The following is a 22,057-nucleotide window of genomic DNA, read 5'->3' as shown; positions in this document are numbered from 1 at the left end:
CGCCTTAGGTTAGTAGCGTTATGACATCCCTTCTGGAAGAGATTCAGCCACGTGTCTCTGTTGCCATGGGGGTTGCCACTCTGCCTGGTGAAGGCAGTGGAAACTCTTCTCAGAGTGACCGAGAACAGAGTTATGCCTGGCAAGGAAGAAAGGGAAAAAGGAAAGGAATGGCAAATTGAGGATTAGTTTTATATCCAGCTGTTAACATATTAAACCCAATAGAGGCAGGATTATTTTGTGTGTGGGCACTATCTGTGATACATTTGCCTTTCCCTCGTCATTAAAAAAAATCATTTAAACAATATTATAGCACATTAGAAGTTAACGGAGAAAACATTCACATTCTTCTTTAGTTCTTTATGATCCTTGCTACTCTTTGCTCATATGCTGTCCATTTTTATGTGACCGTGATCATGGACTAGATGTTATGCCATGTTTTCCCATAGTCTCGACAACAATTCTAATCAGAAGATAACTTAATATGCGCGTTACCCAAGCCTATTACTTCTTTCTGTCTTCTTTGCACTGACAATGTTCAAGTTTGCATCTTCATTCTAGAGTGTAAACTTATTCATACCCATTTCAGAGGGTGCAGAAGCCATGAAAATCCAGGGAAATGTGAATTTTTCTATTCTGTCATGTAGTCATGACTCTCACTAAAAATAAGACAGCTGTCAGAAAGTGATTATAGAAGGAAAAGAAGGGTGAAAATGGTTTATTAAAACTAGCTTTCATTCTAGCTATTTTCAAGTTATGAAAACTGAAGGTGAAGAAATTTACCAAAAAGTTGAGAAGGAGTTCTGCGCTCTTCAGGCTTGGCAGTGGCCTTGAAGCTACACCCAGGGGAGGGCATCTCTGGCTGTGCCAATAGCCTTGCCAAGGCTGGGAATGGGAAAGGGAAAATGCCTCACATTCCTTTGTCTCTGTTTAGTGTCCCTAACTCAGGAAATAGGTCTGTTTCACTCATCTGGTAGCTTCACTACCTTTTCCTGGGAAGCCAAGGGTTCAAGGACCACATCAGAAATTTGACAGCTTCCCAAAGGCAATACTTGCTTTGCCGTGGAAGGTGGATGGAGGCATGCACTGGAAAAAGGAACTCTTTCTCTTTGGTTCTCCCAGGGAAACAGGGATCAGTTTGACCCACAAACTTCAAAGATTTGCAGTGTGAAACCAGCACAGATATCTCCCAGTTGTAGGCACTTCTAAGAAGGAAAACATTGGGCTCCCTGCCTCATGTTCCACTCTCTTCTTAATCCAACACTCAACTCAGCCTTTGTTCCAACGACAAGAATGGAAGGACTAGAATAGCATAAAATGGTGGCAGATCCTCGTTGCCGGAGTGAGGAAGTAGAGATCCAACATGTAGAGGACACTACACCTGGAACTCAGAGTCCCACTCATGCAGAATAATCTCTTGATCAACTTTTTCTTTAAAATGCTTATACATAGAAAAGAGGCGCTGAGGAAGCTGGCTTGAGTTTGAATCTCGAGGCTGAGTTTGAATAGCCGGGTGGCGGACGTTCGAGTGAAACTTTTTGGGCCTGAGAGAAATATTCAGCCACTCAAAAAAAAAAAATAATAAATAAAATAAAATAAAATGCTTATACACAACACTGCTTGACAGTTCATTATTATATAAAAGTGCAATTTGTCACTTATTTATAATTAGTCTAAAGTTTTAAAAAGTATAATCACATTTGAAATTATTTGGTGGTATTTATATTAAATGTACCTGATAATCTCACTTTTGAATAAATTTTGGAAATTGAGGGAATAAACAAAAATGGTGGCTGAGTGGGTATACAGTAAAGATGACACTAAAGACTGATTCTCTTAAACAAAGTAAGCCCACACCAACAAAAACTAAATCCCTTACACATGCATGAAATATCTTTGTCTGCCTGAAGAATTTCTACAGCAGCCTGCAGAATAGGTTAGTGTTGCTTGTATATGGGGCAATATTTAGGCTTATAAGTTGCTTCAGGGCTAATTCTTGTTGATTTATTTTGTGGACAGCCCTGACTCCAGAGCCTTTTCCCTAAGAGCATGGGAGGCTGGATGAGAGTAGGGATAGTGATCTGGGGAAATTTAGAATGGAGAGGCCAGATATAGGAGACCCCTCTTAGATGAAGGAATGTCACATTCCCCTACTCTCCCCCTTTGAATGAGACATGTTCTCACCACCGGCTGCCCAGGAGGCAGGATCAGCACCGGGGCAACACCAAGAGGCTCAACTCTGGTGTATCTGCTCCCAGGACATCTTTGCCATCTTCTCCTTGGTTTCATTGCTAGTCATTTATTAGAGGCTCTCCTCCTGCTCCTGTAAGTCCCTCTCCCCCACCCCACAGACCTAAACCTGTGCCAAGAGGTCGTAACCACTCCAAATGAAAGGAAAACCCATAGCTGGAAGACAGCTGTGCTGTGTGGATCTCTCTCAGCCCCTATGGAATCTGCCTTTAGTTCTTCCTGTTTCTACCTGAAAGCATTAAAATCTTTTCTCTCTTTGTGAGGGCAAGATTTTGTGGTTTTTAAAACAACTTCACTGAGTGTAATTCACATATCATACAATTTGCCCACTCAAAGTATACAGTCCAAAGGCTTTAATACATATACAGGCTTCCCTAATAGCTTCGGGTAAAGAATCCACCTGCAATGCAGGAGAACCCAGTCTGATTCTTGGTTCAGGAAGATCCCCTGAAGAAGGGATAGGCTACCCACTGCAGTATTCATGGGCTTCCCTGGTGGCTCAGACAGTAAGAATCTGCCTGTAATGTGGGAGACCTGGATTCAGTCCCTAGGTCGAGAAGATCCCCTGGAGGAGGGCATGGCAACCCATTCCAGGATTCTTGCCTGGGCAGTCCCATGGGCAGAGGAGGCTGGTAGGCTACTGTCCAAGGGGTCTCAAAGAATTGCACACGACTGAGCAACTAGGCACAGCACAGAACATACACAGGGTTATGCCACCCTCACCACAATTAATGTTAGAACACTTTAGTACTCCCAGAAACACCCCCACATCTTTTGAGCCAGTTCTCCATAATCCCCTCATCCTCCCAAGTCTAGGTAACCACTAATCTAATTTTTGTCTCTATTGATTTGCCTATTCCAAATGTTTTATAGACACAGAATCAATGATCTTCTAAAGCATTTCACTATTTTCCCACTGAGTCTGGGAAAAAAAAAAAAGCAAGACCCAAAGCTTGAACACAGCAAGAGAATTAGTTAAATTAGCTACTCTATTAGGTATATTAGATTACCTGGTTTTAAGATTAATATAACCCATTAATATTTTAATATAATATAATCCATTAATATAACCCATTTCACCTTGGACTATCTGGAAACTAGTTAGTCCAAGATGAAAAGTCTCAAATGCTATACTCAGAGTCTGCTCTGGATATTGTCAAAATGTAAGGACATTCTATCAATTCATAGCTTTCCCTAGGTTGGCACCCACAGACACGACCTTCTGTGCTCCCAGCCTGTTCAACTTTACAACAGAGAAACCATAAACTCAACAATTAAGAAATCGGTTTCTTAGAAGAATGGCATTCTCTCATGAGCTGACACACCACTCTGCATTTACAGGCAATAGCACTAAAATGCACTAAAGACCATGTAATTTATTCCTAACATGCTGCTATTCTTTCCAAAACATTAGCTTTGGAGCAGAATATTTGCTAAATGTTGTCTTTATTTCCAAAGCTTGGGGGTAAAAATCATATGCAACCTATGGCTGAGAGATAATTGGCCACTTTATAGTTTCAACTTCAAATGAACTCCCCTGTCTGAGTAAATTTCCTAGTAAAAGATCCTATTTTAATAGAATGTGAAAGCTTTAAGAAGGATGGAGTTTAAAGATCACAGCATGGTCTGTTAGATAAATGACCAGGAGTGTATTTCTTAAAACCACATTTTTTTTTTTTTTTTAAGAAAGAGTTAACAGAAAACCTAGGGGGAAAAAATTGCTGACTGGTTCAGCATTCATGCTTAAATGAAAATAACATGTATGATTCAGCCCAAGATGTGCCAGGACTTGGAGGGAAATTGGCAAGAACTAATTCCAAGAGCCCTTCAGGGGCTGTTAGGCATTGCCATCCCAGGTCTGACCTCCAGCCTTCTCTCTGAGGAGAAAGCAAAAGGTGACAGGCTACATTAAAGCTTAGCTCTCAGAGTTGTGACAAAGGATCCAGAAATATCTTCCCTTGTAACTGATTTCTTTTCATGGAGCTGGCATTGAGTCAGATGAAATGATCATTTTGTTTAATAATTGAAGACAGAATATCCTGTGCTTTTCCTTTTTTTTTTTTAACTTTACAATATTGTATTGGTTTTGCCATATATCCTGTGCTTTTCAAGCTAAATGTGGTCCCTTGGATGTTGAGAAGTATCTAAGAAAGTTAGGGTGCTCTTGCCCTGTGTTTAAAATGAGACCTTTAATTTCTTCCTTTGAATCATCATATTTCCTGAGACGCGCTTCATAGTGACCTGATGACCATGAGTTGTGCTTTGCAGAATGGAAAGTTAGTTTTACCTGTTTAAATTAAAATTTCAGGGACTTGAACCATGGTTTTAGGATTCAAATTCTCCATAATGGAAGAAAACATGCAAATGTCCAAGACATTCCTCTACTTGGGTAGAGAGGGCATCTATCAGTAGGATCTCATCTTGAAGATTAAATAAGTTATTCAAGAAACACTGGACTAGAAACTATCCTGAGTGCTGGGAAACAGGGGAAAACTAACCATACCCACTGTCTTCAAGCTGCTTGTGACCTATTGGTGACTGGCTGTTGGGGAGAGGGAGAAATGTGGTGAGCATTATGACAGAGGTGAGTATGTAATATGATGGAGAGTAGCCTGCTATGGATCAGAAAGACTTCCCAGGGGAAGTGATTCCTTTACTGGGTCTTGAAGAGTTAGCCAGGCATTCTAGAAGTTGGCAGTTGAGTAGAAGCAACAGGCAGAGACACATCCTATGAAAAAATACAGAAATAGAGAAAGCCTAACATATGTTTTTTGAAAGATGTGGCTCAGCCAATAGGCAAAAGCCAGAGAAATAGAACCCTTGTATTTGAAATAAGATGTGCTACTTTCCTGGATTTTCCTGGCTTTTTCAACAGGGCAACTGGTTTCATGAGTTCTATCTTAGCAGTTATGACTGTACACGTGTATTTTTCTTTTTCTCCAAACAGACAAATCTGTAATCAAATAATGGTTCCAGCACTTACTGTACGTAACCTCAGACAAATTAGCCACATGGAACCTCCGTTTTCTCTTCTGAGAAAGAGAAAACTTGTATCATGGGGTTATAATGAGTGTTCTCAGGATCAAGCAAGCACAATTCCTGGCACTAAAAGTTAACATAAAATATTTGTGGAATTAAACTGGGCATATGAGTGAAAAAGGAAACGAATGCCTGGAAACATCCTTTAGCTCTCCAAACACCAGTAACTGCCAATGCAGTCTAGGACACCTGGAAAGAGGTAGGAAGAGGATCTGAACACTGAAGAAGAGTGACGGGAAGCCAGTGACCCAGGAGCAAGCAACAGCGGGTCAGAAAAGCTGATCAAAGCGGAGGGATGCAGCCTGCACCAGAACAAGGGCACTTCAGGGAATGGATGCACAGAAGTCATGGCTTCCTCTTTCCGGATGCCAGACTCTGGAAAGAAATCAAAAGAGGAGAGAAAAAAAGGAAAATAGAGCAGTTGCATTTTTGTATAGTGATAATAACATTCTTTCATGATAAATGCAGTCAACTAACTTGGAAAGAAAAGAAACTTCATCAATTGTATGAAGACCATTCATGAACAGACAACAGCTAACATCATCGTAATGATCAAAGATTGTTTTTCCTCTAAGATCATGAACAAGACAAAACTGTCTGATCTTGTGACTTCTATTAAAAATTATAGTTGAGGAAAGTAAAAGATATAAAAGTTATCCAGATTGGAAAGGAAGAACTAAAAGTATCTCTGTTTGAAGATGGCATGACCTTGAATATAGAAAAACAATCTTGAAAGAGAACAAAATTTTGAAGATTTACAGCTTCTGACTTAAGAATTTAATGCAAATCAACATTAATCAAGACAGTGTGGTATAGGCATGAGGACAATTATAGATCAATAAACGGGAATTGAGAGTCAGAAATAAATCTCGTTTGTTGAGCAATTGGTTTTTGACAGATACCACGAAATTCAAAGGGGAAAGCATAATCTTTTCAGCATGCAATACTGGGACAACTGGATATCCACGTACAAAAGAATGAAGTTGAACTATTACTTCATGCTATATCTAAAAATTAAATCTAAATGGATCAAAGATATAAATGTAAGAGCTGAAATTACAAAATGATTAGAAGTAAACACAGAGGAAAATCTTCATGATCCTGGACTTCACAATGATTTCTTAGATGTGACACGAAAAGCACAAACAACAAATAAATAAAATGGACTTCATCAAAAGTTATACATTTTCTGCTTCAAAGGATACTATCAAGAAAGTAAAAATGACCCAAAGAATGGGAGATAATGTTTTCACATGAAGTATATACTTAGAATAAGTACTGATAAATCCTACAATGTGGTTGAGCCTTGAGAAAATTATGTCATGTGAAAGAAGTCAGTCACAAAAGAACATGTACTGTATCATTCCATTTATATGAAATGTCCAGAGAAAACAAAGCCACAGAGACAAATAGTGGTCTAGTGGTCACCTAGGACTGGGAGGTAATGGGGAGTGATGACTAACAGGTATGCAGTTTCTTTTGGATTAAACATCCTAACATTGATTGTGGTAATGATTGCATAACTATGTGAATATACAAAAGCCACTGAAGTGAGCACTTTAAGTGCTTAAATTGTGTGATATGTGAATGATATCTCAATAATGCAGTCCTAAACATTACCAGTAATGATACACACATTTGTCATTAACGGAGTGTTTTCCAAATGGCAGGCATTGTGAAATTAAAAGACGCTTACTCCTTGGAAGGAAAGTTATGTCCAACCTAGATAGCATATTCAAAAACAGAGACATTACTTTGCCAACAAAGGTTCGTCTAGTCAGGGCTATGGTTTTTCCTGTGGTCATGTATGGATGTGAGAGTTGGACTGTGAAGAAGGCTGAGTGCCCAAGAATTGATGCTTTTGAACTGCGGTGTTGCAGAAGACTCTGGAGAGTCCCTTGGACTGCAAGGAGATCCAACCAGTCCATTCTGAAGGAGATCAGCCCTGGGATTTCTTTGGAAGGAATGATGCTAAAGCTGAAACTCCAGTACTTTGGCCACCTCATGTGAAGAGTTGACTCATTGGAAAAGACTCTGATGCTGGGAGGGATTGGAGGAAGGAGGAGAAGGGGACAACAGAGGATGAGATGGCTGGATGGCATCACTGACTCGATGGACGTGAGTCTGAGTGAACTCCGGGAGTTGGTGATGGACAGGGAGGCCTGGTGTGCTGCGATTCGTGGGGTCGCAAAGAGTCGGACACGACTGAGCAACTGATCTGATCTGATCTGATCTGTGCTAGGCTCTATAATCTTATCTAATACATACACAATATGTATGCCAGGAAGGTTTGATTATTTTAAATACAGTGAAAAAATGTAAGTTCAGAACATTAATGAACATGTCTGTGGTCATAAACCAGTAAGTACCTTAATAGTTAGGAGTTAGGACTTTGAACCACTTTTGTCTCACTTTGAGTGTCAGAGTCTTATTAAAAGGTCTTAGGTGGATCTTGTGAGCCCTCTTGTGCTGCAAGACCAGGGTTTACAATTTGACCAAATGTCAAACAGCAGGAGTTAGAGAAACCTCTGCTTTCAACTTTCTCACCAGGGAACTGTGGTGAGCTGTTGGGTCCTTGGTGCTGCTGCATATGAGGTGGAGAGGACTCCTCAGTTAGCTCTGTTCTCTGGCCTTCTAAGGACACATGTATTCTAGAAATGTCCTCAACTGCCCCCTCCAAGGTGTCACAGCTGTAATTCTAGAAGTGAGACTCTTGACCCTCCACCCCAGGACCTACTTTTACAGATTTTACAGATTATGTCTTGTGTGCGAAACTGAGTCCTGTTACTTTTAACTTCATCTGCTTCCTAGTTCCAAGAAATAAAACATGAGAAGGAAGGTGTTAGGTCTTCTAAGACAAAGTCACCAAATAGCTTTCACCAAGGAAAATTTGAATTAATATTGGGAAAATGACTCTGGAGTAGATGGATTCCATGTTCCCTTTAGGCTCAGCAATTAGGAAAAAATAAGGACCCAAGCCAAACATGCTTGGGATCTTGCCCAATTCCCAATGTTGGAAAATATTTCAGGATGTTTGACTGAGCCTGGTAAAATCAGTACCTTGACCTTGCCTCTTTCTTCTTAGACAAAGGTGACAGAACAGTTTACAATGATCCGGGTCCAACAGAAGCCACCGGCATGATCACCCTTTAGTGAGAGGTGGCACAATGACACCTTCTGGCAATGGAAATTTCACTGGGGTATTAACTAAGAACATGGTTATAATAGAGTTTTTGAGAAAGAGTGAAAATCTACTGAAGTATCAGAATTTAAGTCCTGGATGGAAGCGATGTATCCTTCCATTCCACGCTTTGTGATCAAGCGCAGAGGCTGGAAGGGGAATTGTCTTTCCATGACTGTCCCCAGCACTTTTGTGTTCTGAAATATTTACAGGAATTTCTGTAGCCTCATCTCATCCTTTGGTTTCCTTCATTGGATTCTTGAGAATCATAGCAGACCAAAATGGAAGCTCAGGATGAAAGAGCCATCCTCTGGTTGTCAGTAAACTCAAACCCTCCCCGATAGGTTGAGTGGATGGAAAGGGAGAGCAAAGCTGATGCCATGGGGAGAGCTGAGTCCTTGTTGAAACACTGAAAGAGGTATGGGACAGTTCATAGGCAGGTATGATGCTTTCAAATAGATTTCTCCTGTTGATTCACGGTATTTGCTGGGCATTTCCTATGGTCAATGCGTTAGAAAGACAGCAGTAAACAAAAGAGGCAAAATTCCATGCCCTCCTGGAGTTCATATTCCAATGAATAAAAAGAAACTTCATTTTGGAGATATAACACTAAATTACTAAAGTTCTTAAGTCAGTTGCTGAACTGTCAGAGGGAGTTAGAAAGTCTTGTTTCCTCCTCTATGCAGCTGTAATCTTCTGTCAGAATTTTTACCTTAGTACTAGAAATATTTATTCTATTTTCCTGATAAAATTTAATCCACTGTTACTCCAGATGGAATATGTTTTCTTTACTATTAACGTAGCATTTTATGTCCAAAGCTAAATTTTCTAAGAAGAAGCAGCAACTAGATGCATCTTTAAAAAATTTTTTCCTCCCCAAATGATTAAAAAAAATAGAAATTGGAAAGTGCTTATATCTTCTTGAATATCTCCTTTTTATGCTTATTTTTTCATAACTGCATATTTTTTATGCACTGAGACAGCAAGATTTGAAAGTAAAGATATAAAAAAAAGAATCTTATGAAAAAAATTACCCAGGAGCCTTTTATTTTTGCTTCAAAGTGAAAGAATGGTTCCCAGTCTCCACTTCCTTCCATTTCTTCATGTCAATGTCATGCATGAATCCTTTGTGATAGGAAATCTTATTTTTAGTAGACTCCAGTCCAGGCAGTTATCAGCAGAGCTCCTGCACGGTCCTCACTGTGGACACGTTGACAGGAGCAGCTTTTTAAGTGCTGCATTAGCCCCAGCCTTGCTTGCACGGCTTCCGAGTTCCCAGCTGGTCATGGCTGCTTCTGCTGATGTTCCCTAGCTAGAGGTTCAGCTCTGTCACATATCATCCCAGACCCAAGATTCGTGGCCCAGATGACTGAGGGGCTCCCACCCTGCTTGCCTCTAATCAGATCTGATATCTACTAACTGGACTGGTTACCAGGCAGGATGGGTAAGACTTGGTTGCAGCTCATTGCTTCTACTTTCTTCCCCTACATTCACCCAGTCCACAGATGTAGAGGGCCCTGATGCCCTCCCTCTCTGTGCCCAGTCAGTCTACACCTCTTTTCCTAGTCCAGATTCTAGCTATAGTGACGCATTTACTTACCTAGATGTTCTTGCTTTGAACAAGACCTTGCAGAGCGTGCCCACCTGGCCTGTTAGGGCTTGTCCGTGTCCACCAGTCTAATTCTCATTGCACTGACTGGATGAAGCTTGTTGGTACAGTCTTTTCCTAAATGAAGATGGAAGCAGGGACCACCCCAGTGGCACTAGGCATAGCCTGACTTCTAGCCCCTTTGGAACTGCCCCTTGTCTCACCTCCACATGCACATCTAAATTCTATTCCATTCCCAGATGACCTACCTAATAATATTGTTGGTACCAGTGCAAAGTTTCTAAGGCCCAAATCTCAAGCAGTGATAAGCTATCATTGGAGCTTCCTCATGGTAGGAAGGGAAGCTTTTGGTGTCAACATTTATTAGCTGTTAGGCATTCTGTAAGGTCACTTGATCCCTGATCATAGAAATAAACAAATTTGGGTTTCATGTTTATCCCAGTTCCTTGAAGAGGGTCAAGGCTTTCAAAATAGGAGTGACCTGGAAGTTCTCTGAAACTAATTCAAGTTCCCAATAAACACCATCCTGGAATATCTAGGAATTCATATTCCAGGTTCCTTAATACACCCAGAGTATGATATGGATTTAAATCATCACCAGTCCCTTTAAATGTTTCCACTTTTTTTTTTTCTTTCATGCTTGTTCTAATGATTCCTTGAAAAAAGACAAATTTGTGTGTATGAATGGATCTGGGAGTAGGAAGGAGGAATCTGGGAGAAAAGTGAAAATGAAGTTAAGAAGAAGCTTCTTTAAGAAAATCAGCTACATTCCCACCAAGTGCATAAATATTTTTGTAGCCTTTTTTAAAACTTATTTAAGAAAAAGAGCAATTGGGCTAAATATAGAACTCTTTGTCAAATACAAATGGTACTCAGTTCAGTTCACTCGCTCAGTCGTGTTCGACTCTTTGCGACCCCATGAATTGCAGCACACCAGGCCTCCCTGTCCATCACCAACTGCTGGAGTCCACTCAGACTCACGTCCATCGAGTCAGTGATGCCATCCAGCCATCTCATCCTCTGTCGTCCCCTTCTCCTCTTGGCCCCAATCCCTCCCAGCATCAGAGTCTTTTCCAATGAGTCAACTCTTCGCATCAGGTGGCCAAAGTACTGGAGTTTCAACTTTAGCATCATTCCTTCTAAAGAAATCCCAGGGCTGATCCCTTTCAGAATGGACTGGTTGGATCTCCTTGCAGTCCAAGGGACTCTCAAGAGTCTTCTCCAACACCACAGTTCAAAAGCATCAATTCTTGGGCACTCAGCCTTCTTCACAGTCCAACTCTCACATCCAAACATGACCACTGGAAAAACTGTACTAGACATTTATATTTTTGTCCGTGTTCAGACAAGGTTGTTGTTGTTCAGTTGTTAAGTCATGTCCAACTCTTTGGACCCCATGAACTGCAGCACATCTGGGAAGACCCGCTGGAGACAGGATAGGCTACCCACTCCAGTGTTCTTGGGCTTCCCTTGTGGCTCAACTGGTAAAGAATCCTCCTGCAATGTGGGAGACCTGGATTCCATCCTTGGGTTGGGAAGATAGTCAATTGGAGAATGGAAAGGCTACCCACTCCGGTATTCTGGCCTGGAGAATTCCATGGACTATGTAGTCCATGGGGTCACAAAGAGTCAGACAGGACAGAGAAACTTTCACTTCACTTCACTTCAAATGTCCATTGAGTCATTGAAGTCTCTTAATATGAACTCTGAGAGCCCAGTCAGAAGCCTGTTTTTATAGTTTATGGAATGGCCATTCCCTTTTTTTTTTTTTTTAATAATTCTATGATTCTGCACATCAAGTGCTAAGTAATGATGAGACAAGTTTAAGGCTGCTTCTGTTTTATATTGAATGAATGTTTGCTTGACATAGAGATGCAAAAGTAAAAAAAAAGCAATGTTTTTAAAATGAAATGTTTTGATACATTTATTAAGTGTTGGATGTTACTGCCATCTAGTGATGACTTAACATCTGGCTGCCAGGGGAAGGCAAGAATCATATTTTTGCCACAAAGACAGGGGCATCAAATTACAGCCCATCATAGCTTTATAGGCTCTGGAATAGAAATGACATGGGGGCAAAATTCTAAATACCAGAGGAAGGTGCATGGTGAAACAGTCTCCTCTTTACAGCTCTGAGAACAATGTGTGGCCTTATACGAAATCCTAAATCTCTCTATATTTCTGCTTCTGTTTTTAAAACTTCATTGAAACAAGAACTTGGCTTCTTTAAATACAACTCATATTTCCTAACACATTTTACATGTTGCCAGACACCAAGTTCTATAGCACCCCTCCCTGTGTCATCTACAGCCTTATCTCTTTGAGAAGCATTGTTAAAGCTCTGTCTATTGAAGGCAAAAGGGAAAGGGAACAGCAGAGGATAAGATGGTCTAAGGACAACATTAGCAGTCCCTCTGGTGTTGAGGGGACTTCCCAGGTGGCGTTAATGCAGGAGACATAAGAGATGAGGGTTCAATTCCTGTGTCGGAAATACCCCCTGGAGGAGGGCATGGCAACCCACTCCAGTGTTCTCGCCTGGAGAATCCCAAGGACAGGAGCCTGGTGAGCTACTGTTCATAGCGTCACAGGGTTGTACATGACTGAAGCAACTTAGCAGCAGCAGCTGGTGTTAAAAGGAAGAACACTGAATTTGGCAGACCAGATAGAGCATGGGACTTCTGCTGCCTTGGAATCTGGGCTGAAGCCTTACAGATAAGACTATGGAAACAAACTTGCTTCATTTTCTTTGTTAGCACCAAAGAAGCTGCCCTTTGCATTTAGATAGTCAAGGAAATCTGAGCCAAGTTCAGGACAATAGGAATGATGTAAGACAGGTCTGACCTCTGAAACCTCCTAGCTACCCATTTCACTCATTTTTTTTCCCCCTCTCACCTGAGGTTACATATTTCTGAGCTTTTAAAAGACGGTGGAGTCAAATCTGGGACCTTGAAAAATTACATAGAGCAGAGATACTTTTATCTCCAACACACACCAGCTTTTATTGGACTGGGTTGTTAACAAGAAAAAAAGGCTACTGAGATACTTGGCTTGTTTGTTACAGCATTCAATGTAATGAGTGCATTAGCTACACTGATACACAGCCCATTTATGCTAAGTATCCTTCTAGTGGGAAATTGCAAACCACAGCCAGGTGCTTCACTGTTCCTTGCATCAGGGTTTTGGCAATCAGGCTTTGCACTTTCTCACACTAAAGAGATGGAGTCTCTTTCCCTACCCCTTGAATCTGAGTGAACTGTGACTTCCTTTGATACACTCTTTGTAGAACTGAGGCCATTAGAGGTTTTTTCCTGCTTCTGTTACTCTTAGGTTCTTGCCCAGCCACTGCAACAGCCACTCAACTTGCTGAATGAAGACAGATATGAGGTCCAGGCCTCCAACCAACCCGAGATATGTGGATGAGGCCATCATGGTTCGGCATTCAGCCAGCCCCTCGCCCAACCATCTCAGCTGACCGCAGGAACAGGAGTACTCAGCTGAAGTCAGCAAAACCTGGCCCGGAGCAGCAAGAACCCCAGGAGACAGTATTGTGTGGATTAGTAAATGCTTTTTATTTTCAGGTGCTAAAGTTTGAGCAGCTTGTCATGTGGCATTAGCTAACTGATACAACTGATTTTTACCATCTCACACTGCTGGAGGCTGAGCAAACTGAGATGCTCTGCTCCCTCTGAAGCTCCCGGTGAAGCCTGCCTCCTTGCCTCTTCCAGCTTCTGGTGACTCCAGATGTCCCTGGGTTGTGGCCGCCTGACTCCCAGCTCTGCCTCCATTTTTCCGTTTTTCCATGACCATCTTCCTTCCATGTCTTCACATGGCATTCTCCTCTCTTTGTGTGTTGGTTTCCAAATTTCCCTTTTCTTCTAAGGACACCTATCTCTGGATTAGAACCCACCCTAATGACTTCATCTTAACTTGATTCCATTTGGGAATACCTTGCTTCCAAATAAAGTCACATTCACAGTACTGTGGGTTAGGACTTGGTAGGGAAAGAGGATGGAGGGGGATGATCCAACCCAAACCATTGTCCGAAAGGTTGGGTGCTGAGTGAGGGAAGCCAGCAGTAAGAACTGCAGAGGTTTATGACTTTAGGAGCTGAGGTGGGGAGCGGGACGAGGCCATGCTGCCCTTCAAGGCTTCCAGAAGAATGCACAAACCCACCACAAGAAAACCAGCAGGAGAACTCTCACCTCACATCTGGTGGTGTCAAGAGAGGACCACTAACAGCTGCAGTCAAGTCAGAGGACACCCGCCACCTTCCCTCCCCACTTCCCTCCCAGCAGCAGGCCCTGCCTGCGGGAGGTGGGAGAAATGCAAGAAACAGAGGCCGTGTCCCAGGAGTGAAAGATCAGGCCACAGTCCCACTCCCCATGGAGGGCCCTTGAGCCACAGGAAAAGCCACAGCAGAGGGAAGGGAGTCATAAGAAGGACTGGGCCTCATATGAGCTGGATTGGACTGAATGAGAGACTTTGCAAAACCTGAGTGGACATACAGAGCTGAGATTTGCCCAAGAAGTGATCGAGGAGCGGGGAGAGGAGCTTGGGAAAACACGTCCTGCTGCTGTGCCTGAAGGCTGGGTTGCTCCCTTTTTATCTCTTTAGTTTTTTGTTTACCTCTGACAACTGCGATGATGATGAGAAAAATCACAGTGTTTATCAATAGACTAGGAACATGTTGATTTGGGTCCGATTTTTTGGACGCAGTGATTTTTTTCACTTTGTTTTTGTCAGGATTGTTGAACTAATTGACCATGTTCAGTTTGCAACATGAACATGCACCTGGCATCTTAAAAAAGAAACTTGGTTGAGAAAGTCTGAATTCTGATGGGAGAAATAACACCACTCTCATGAATCCGAAGGAGAGCTTTCTTTCCACTACAGAAACAATTGTTTTTATATTTAGAATAATCTCTGGCATCTTAGGAGGGCCACAGTTGCACTGTAGGATCACACACAATATGAATAAATCAGAATAAATGCAGTCGCGCAAAACACCTTCAAAAGTGCTGAACAGAAAAAGACAAAGAATATCAATTATTTGGGGAGGAGAGGTAGATGAAAGTGTCCATGATGAACAAAGATTTCTGGAAGAGAGTTTAAACACATCTAGGAATGCATGAGCTCACTCAGGCTGTTGTGATGCAGCGGTAAAACTGTCCTATAGGAAATAGCACAGACTTTAGAAAGGAGTGGTTAAAAGCTTAGGTCAAAAACTGATGCTACAAAGGCGGATGTGTTCTTAACAGAAAACTTTCTTGTCAACTGTGAGCGGCTTCTCTTCCAGTCCAGTTTGTAGGGCAAGGGCAGCAGGCTTCTTCTCCTCAGCCTAAACAGGAGAAGAGTTTATTTAATCTATTACAGGCTGTCCAAAAAGAGCTGAGACCAAACAGCTTTCTCCTCCTCCTCCTGCTTCTGCCCTAGAAGGCACAAGAATGAAATGCCAGAATTCAAAAGCAGCTCAGTTACTGACAGTTCCTATAATACTCCCAGTCTCAGCTGTTCTCCTAACTCCAGGGTGTAATTATCCTGGTACTTAATTGGAGGTTCAGGAGAGCTTATTAACTTTCTCTATTGTTGCATAATTCAGGAGTTTGGTTCAGGCTTCCTTAAGAGCCTTTTCTTTGCTTTTGGTCTCACAGGACCATTTTCCAAATGGTCCATTTGGCAGGAGACTTCAGGATGGAGGGAGAGCTGCAGAAAGCAGTGCAGGCAGCAAGGCTCGAGCCCCAGGAACGGAAGACCTGGTCCCATCCCTGCTCTGCTGCTGATTCATTGGACGGTGTCAGCCAAATGGCCACCTCTCTGGACATTCGTTCCTTCCTCATCAGTGAGAAGGCAGAACTGGGTCAACACTTCCAAAAGCGTGTTCCCTGGAACACTGTCTCTCAAGGTGTTTCTGAAGTAAATGGTTCTATGGCCATAAATAACTTCTGGAAGTGCCGTGTAACCAGGCCTGCCTGTGGTGCGGATGATAGATGGCCTCACTGTATCACTGCCCCAGCAGCCCTCTAGCTTATTCCTTTAATACTACATTTCCCAAACTCTTTTGCACTAGAGTCCAGATATGACTTGGGCTTCTGGTAAGATGCATTTGTGCATCAGGGATTCAAGGAACTAGGCAAGGAGGCCTCTGTTAACTGGCATTGTGTATGGTTTTGGTGGCAACTTCCTGAATGCTCAGCTTCCTGACTCTGCCTGGGTTCCCTCAGCAAGCTGAGCCTCTGCCGTGGCTCTGAATGTTTTCCCTGAAGCCCCAGGATTGAGCTTGCTTTGCTAGCATTCCAGCAATATTGTAAGTTCCCAACTCCCTGTATCAAGTCTCTTGTTGATTAAAATGACAGTAGTGATTGTGTGATCTTCAGCTGAGTTTAACTGAAGCACAGCTTCTTGGATATTCACAAGAAACATAAAAGCTGTTAAATGGTCTAAGATTTTTGGCAGTAAAGACATCTATTTTACCTACTACATTTCAAGTTGAATAGGTCTATATTGACTATTCCTATACATTATATAATTCAAACACTCATGCCATTAAAATTCATTATGGAAAGCAATACATATAGTTTTTCTTTATGTCTAGCAGTATTTTTCTTTATTGTCTTATAGAGGGTAAAGAGAAGAAAAATGTTTATCTTTCAAAACACTGCAAATTCTGGTCATCACTTTGCTTCTAGCCTTCTTGATACAGGTTATACAGCTGAGAGATTGATGGAGATAAATGTTCATGATCCTCTCTTTTCCATTCCACATCTCACTTCTTTGTAAGGATTCATTCTCCTGGACAGTTTATGACTCTTTGGAATCTATTGAGGGGTCCAAGGTGGGAGTGATTAGCAAACACCCCTGGTGATTCTGGTGCAGCTGATGTGTGCACCAGAATCTCCCATCATCTGTATCCATCATCTCCTGTGTGAACTTAAAAGCAGAGAAAGCCCGTGTTCAGGAAGGAGAACAAAAAAGAAGCGTTCCTGGAACAGAACAGAGATGGGAGACAAGCAGGGTTGCTGTGGGCATTCCTGTTCCTGGTAGATAGTCACCTCTTCCATTATGCTAAATTCTCCTACTTTTTCTTAACTGCTAGGTTCAATAGGTTCAGTTAAAACTAGCTATAAATATATTATAAGTGCATTCTATCAAAATATAATCTTAAAGAAAATTTTGATAAGTGTCTACATACTGACATGTGAAGGTTCAACATGCTTTATAGTCCAGGATAACCTAGAGCTAGAAGTCTTAATCCAAACATATAAGTCTAAGGAGTGGAAATTCTAGGCCACAGCAGGCAGGAGGCTGGGTCTTTTGGAGGATGGGGAGTAGTCTAACTGCTACTAAAATCACATTGTGTAAGGAGAGGCCGCAATTGTTTAGTCATTTGCAAACTTGAGCATACATGAGAGACCCCTGAAAGACTTGTAAAAATTCAAAGAGCTGGGACCACCTCTATGTTTATGATTTGTTAGGTCTGGGGTGGTATGTGAGAGTTTGCTGTTCTACCAGTATCCCAGGTGATGCTGGTGCCACTGATTGAGGACTCCATTTTGAGAACTACGCCTTGTGAAATCTGGCATTACTTCAGAGCCAGATGCTGTACCAGGGGTGGGGGTGGGGGTGTGGTCCTCAGGCAACCCAATGTAGGAGGATTCCTCCCCTACATGGACCAGTGTTGCAGATCAAATGGTGTTCATTGTTACAAAAAACATTTGGAGAAATTTAGAGGAGGTATGTGGGAAGCATAAGTTCCTTCTCTGATTATTCCTAGAAATAAAAAAAAAAAATCCTGGAGGGTTCTGATGGTACTCAGAAAAGACTGCTGGTTTCCAAGTTTATGTATATATGTCTTTGGGTCTTAGGTTTCTTACTCTTGAATAAAGGTGTTGAATTATTTTATCTTCTAGGTCCTTCTTGGCTCTAACCTCCTCAGACTCATGATTTTGCTCAGGTTTGCTCCTGAAACTCTTATGAGTGATCTTTCCTAAGAGACCAACCCAGAAACCAACTCTAACTGCTTCAGTTCTCACCCTGCTGAGGGCCAGAGTGGCAGTCATTGTGTGAAGCGCGTACCCGGTGCAGTAGTCTCTGGGGAATGTGCGACTGAAAAGTAGAACCAAGAGGAAATGTTCCCAGAAAGGAACAGTCATCTCTTCAAACTCTTGAACCGTTAAAACTGAATTGTGATGAAGCTGTTATAGTCCTCTAGAGCTCCTCAAGAACGTAGCTTAGCTAATGGCCCTGATCAAAGCATGTGGGCTGTTGGAAATCACTCTGCAATGGCTTGGGTCCAGCAGAACACAGTGATAATTGATATCCTGCAAAATTTTGCCATCCCATCAAACCTATCAATCAAAGGATTATTCCCTTGTGCCCAGATGGCTCAGACAAGATGTAATTTGATACAAGCACGAATCCGCCATCTTCTTAGGAAGTGCATACAGCAGTCCTCAAAGGGTCAGGAGCATTTAGAAAGCGCACTCAGGTTGAGGCCACACTGTTCAACCAGGCAGGTTTTGCTTTTGAAAGACCCACAAAGCAAAGAGACAAGACAAATATTCACACAGGGAAGAGACTTCTAAGAGCTGGGATTGGGGCAATGGAGAGGAAAACAATTTGCTGTTTGTACTTCATTCCAATTCTTCCTGGACTAGAAGCTTCAATTTCTCTTTCCCTCTTCCAATATCCTGAGACAGTAAGTATATTAGAATAAGAATGAGTCTGGATGTTAAATAAACAAATACAATGAATGATATCAATAATTTTGTACTCTGTGCAAGACAATGCCCTTCACACTAGGGAATCACAGATGACTGAGACATAGGCCTTGTCCTTAAAAATCTCACATCCTCACTGGAGAGAGACATTTAGAGACAGCACTCCAGGAGCATAATGATGGAAGCATTGCAGCATGTCATACATGCAGAGAGGAAAGAAAGGGACCTAGCCTACCTGGGGTGTGACTGATTTGATGGCAAATATCTGATGTAAAATAGTCCTCTTATAACCCAGCTCAATGTTCTGAAGTGGAAGGGGCTGCCCAGACAGCTGCTCTCAGGCTGAATTTCTGTGTGCCTGGGAGAGGGCTTCTCAGAAAACAGCCATGAGCACCTGCTCATTTCATTCTGAGGCCTGGGCTGTTATTCAGAAAGAGTGGTGCACACATGATGGAACAAATCCAGCCAGCAGCAAAGAGCCTGAATGTCTCTCCCAGTCTCAGTCCCAAGTTTCAGAATGGAGATTTCAGCCCAGGAAGGATCAGCTCTTCACCTGAAGTCAATCACCTGTATGTTGGGTGCAGGAACATAGACTTTGGGAACCTTACACCTGTAATGGTATGGATGGTAAATGGAGAGTTTCCTGAGAAGAAGGAATGGCTATTAGTTACCCTAACAAAGTATGAGGACCCTGAACTGGAAGGACATTTTCTATTAAAAGATGAAGAGGACATGGAAGGGAAACAGAACAAGGGAATGCAAAGAGTGAACTTCCCAAATGATAGTTATAAAAGCATTTGTTACGGAATAAGTTGTGCCTCCACCCTCTGCAAGATACACTGAAGTCCCAATCTCTGGTACCTCAGGATGTGACCTTATTTGAGAATGGGGTAATTTCAGATGTCCTGAGTCAAGGTAAGATGAGACCACGCTGGTGTAGGGTGGATCCAGAATCCAGCATGATGGTTGTCCTTATATGAAGAGGGAAGTTTGGACACAGACACCAAGGGAAGACAATTGTATGAAGCTGGAGGCAGAGATTCTAGTATGACCACAAGCCAAGAAATGTCTGAGGCTACCAAAAGCTGGAAGAAGCAAGGAAGGGTTCTTTGCTAGTCTTCAGAGTGAGCAGGGCCCTGCCAACACTTTGATTTCAGACCTATATCTCCAGAAATGTGAGACAATTGCTGTTGTTTTAAGCCACCCATTGTATGGTATTTTCTTATGGCAGCTCTAGGAAATTAATTTGCTGTTGTTGTTGCTTAGTTGCTAAGGCATGTCTGACTGTTTAATAAGCTCATGGATTGTGGCCCTCCAGGCTCTTCTGTCTATGTGATTTTCCCAGCAAGAACACCGAAGTGGGTTGCCATTTCCTCCTCCAGGGGATCTCATGCACCACAGGTATATATATTTCCACTGAGCCACCCAGGAATTTATACAGTGTTCTTTAGCCCTTGCATGTCCGCTGACCTGGCACCCTGCCCCTATATTCCAAGTGTCAGAATACTACAAGCAGTGGGTGGTAATAGCAAGATTTTAAACTAATAACAACCCAAATTGATCTGCACCGGTAAAGGCTATTCTGTGTGTGCATGCACAATGGATGGCGGAGAGGCAAGAATTGTGCAGAAGATTCTTACAGTGCATTCATGGGATCTTGTCTTGTCAGTGGGCACCTACCCTTGTTGGGTACCTATAAAGATACTTGTCTTTGGTAAAATGTGCATCTTGGATGACTTAGAGGATTAAAACTCAGCGTATCTGCCCTCCTTCCATACAATCCCAAACCTGGGTTTCGTGTTTTCACATATTATAGCATGAGCATTCATTTGCTTTTGCAATCCAGAATCCATGAATTTCTTTCTCTCTGTCACCTCCCACTGCAAATCTTTCACCAAAGATGTCTATGCACCCCGGCCCCCACAATAGTCCTCAAATCCATCATATCTCTACATCTTTGTCACCACCATCTGCCCAAGCCACCTCTTACCTGGAGGACTGCTGCCTCCTCCCTCATCTACTCATGGTCACTCTGCATCACTCTCCTCCAATCTGATCTTCACACCAGAGTGATCTCAAAATGCACATTTGATCATGTCACTTCCCTGCTTCACATCTTCTAATAGCTTTCTTTGCTCTCAACATCAGACAGAATCTGTTAACACAGCCTCCAAGTCCCTTCAATGGTTAATCTTAAAGCCTCCCTCAGCCTCCTCTCTCTCTCTCTGCTCCAGTCACAGTGAGTTCTGAGTTCCCTGACTGCATCAAACTTCTCCTGCTACAGGATTTTGTCTTTGCCCTGCCCTCTGCCTTATTCTCTCCACCTGGTTAACTTATATTCCTAAATTATCTCTCTGTTAAAGGGTCACTTGACTTTGAAGTGACCTCAATGAGCTTCTTCTGACTTCTTTGACTAAGTCAGATCCTCTTATAGCATCTTCCAGCTCCATGTTGGTGCCTGTTGCCATTGCAACTTTGCATTTGTCTCCAGTTTTTCATTTTGTCTTTCACCCACTAGAATGCAAATTCCATGATGGAAATCACTGTTTTAGTCACCATGTAGCCTAGAGCTTCATAGAACCTCAGTGGTATTTGTTGACCAAAAAGTAACTAAATAAACACATACCAAATGGCGTTTTTTGTTGAATATCAGATGTGGACCAGGCACTTTAACACATTGTTCCAGACTTTATCAGAATCTGGAAAACTAGCATCTTTTAAAATTTAAGATAAGGAAAACTTCAGGTTAGAGATGTAATTTGTCAGAGATAACAGAGTTGATGATGGTATCCATCCAGGATTAAAATCCAGGTCTAGCTATATCTATAAGTGGTGTCATTTCTAATACAGCAGACAGAAGGTTAAGGCTAGAGAGAACCTGGAAACACTGGGAGCATCTGAGAACAAAACCACCATCATCCTGGTGAGAAGGAAGCTGAAATGCAAAGTTAAGAAAAGAAAAAAAGCATACAAATTCACATAAAGCATCCACTACAGATCACAGATAGAAATGAAACCTCTATTGGCTGTGTTTGTTCTATTATCATATGCCGTTTTAGCCCTTTGAAGAGTAGAAGCAGTAACTTAATAGACTTTAGCCTATTTTGCACCACCCATAATTGTTGCAAGTAGCCACCCAGAGCAGGGTCATAGCTAAATTATACTTCTAGGAAGGAATTCTGGGTCTAGGGACTGCAGAAGGGGCGATGAACGGAGTGTGACTGAATGGTAAAACAAAGCCGTTTTCTTGATGCTGATTTTCTT

This window comes from Bison bison, unplaced genomic scaffold (genome assembly GCF_000754665.1).
Source record: "Bison bison bison isolate TAMUID 2011002044 unplaced genomic scaffold, Bison_UMD1.0 scf7180017864317, whole genome shotgun sequence".
NCBI lineage: Eukaryota > Metazoa > Chordata > Mammalia > Artiodactyla > Bovidae > Bison > Bison bison.
The sequence above is the reverse complement of the archived record's forward strand: the minus strand, read 5'-3'. Positions refer to the sequence as shown.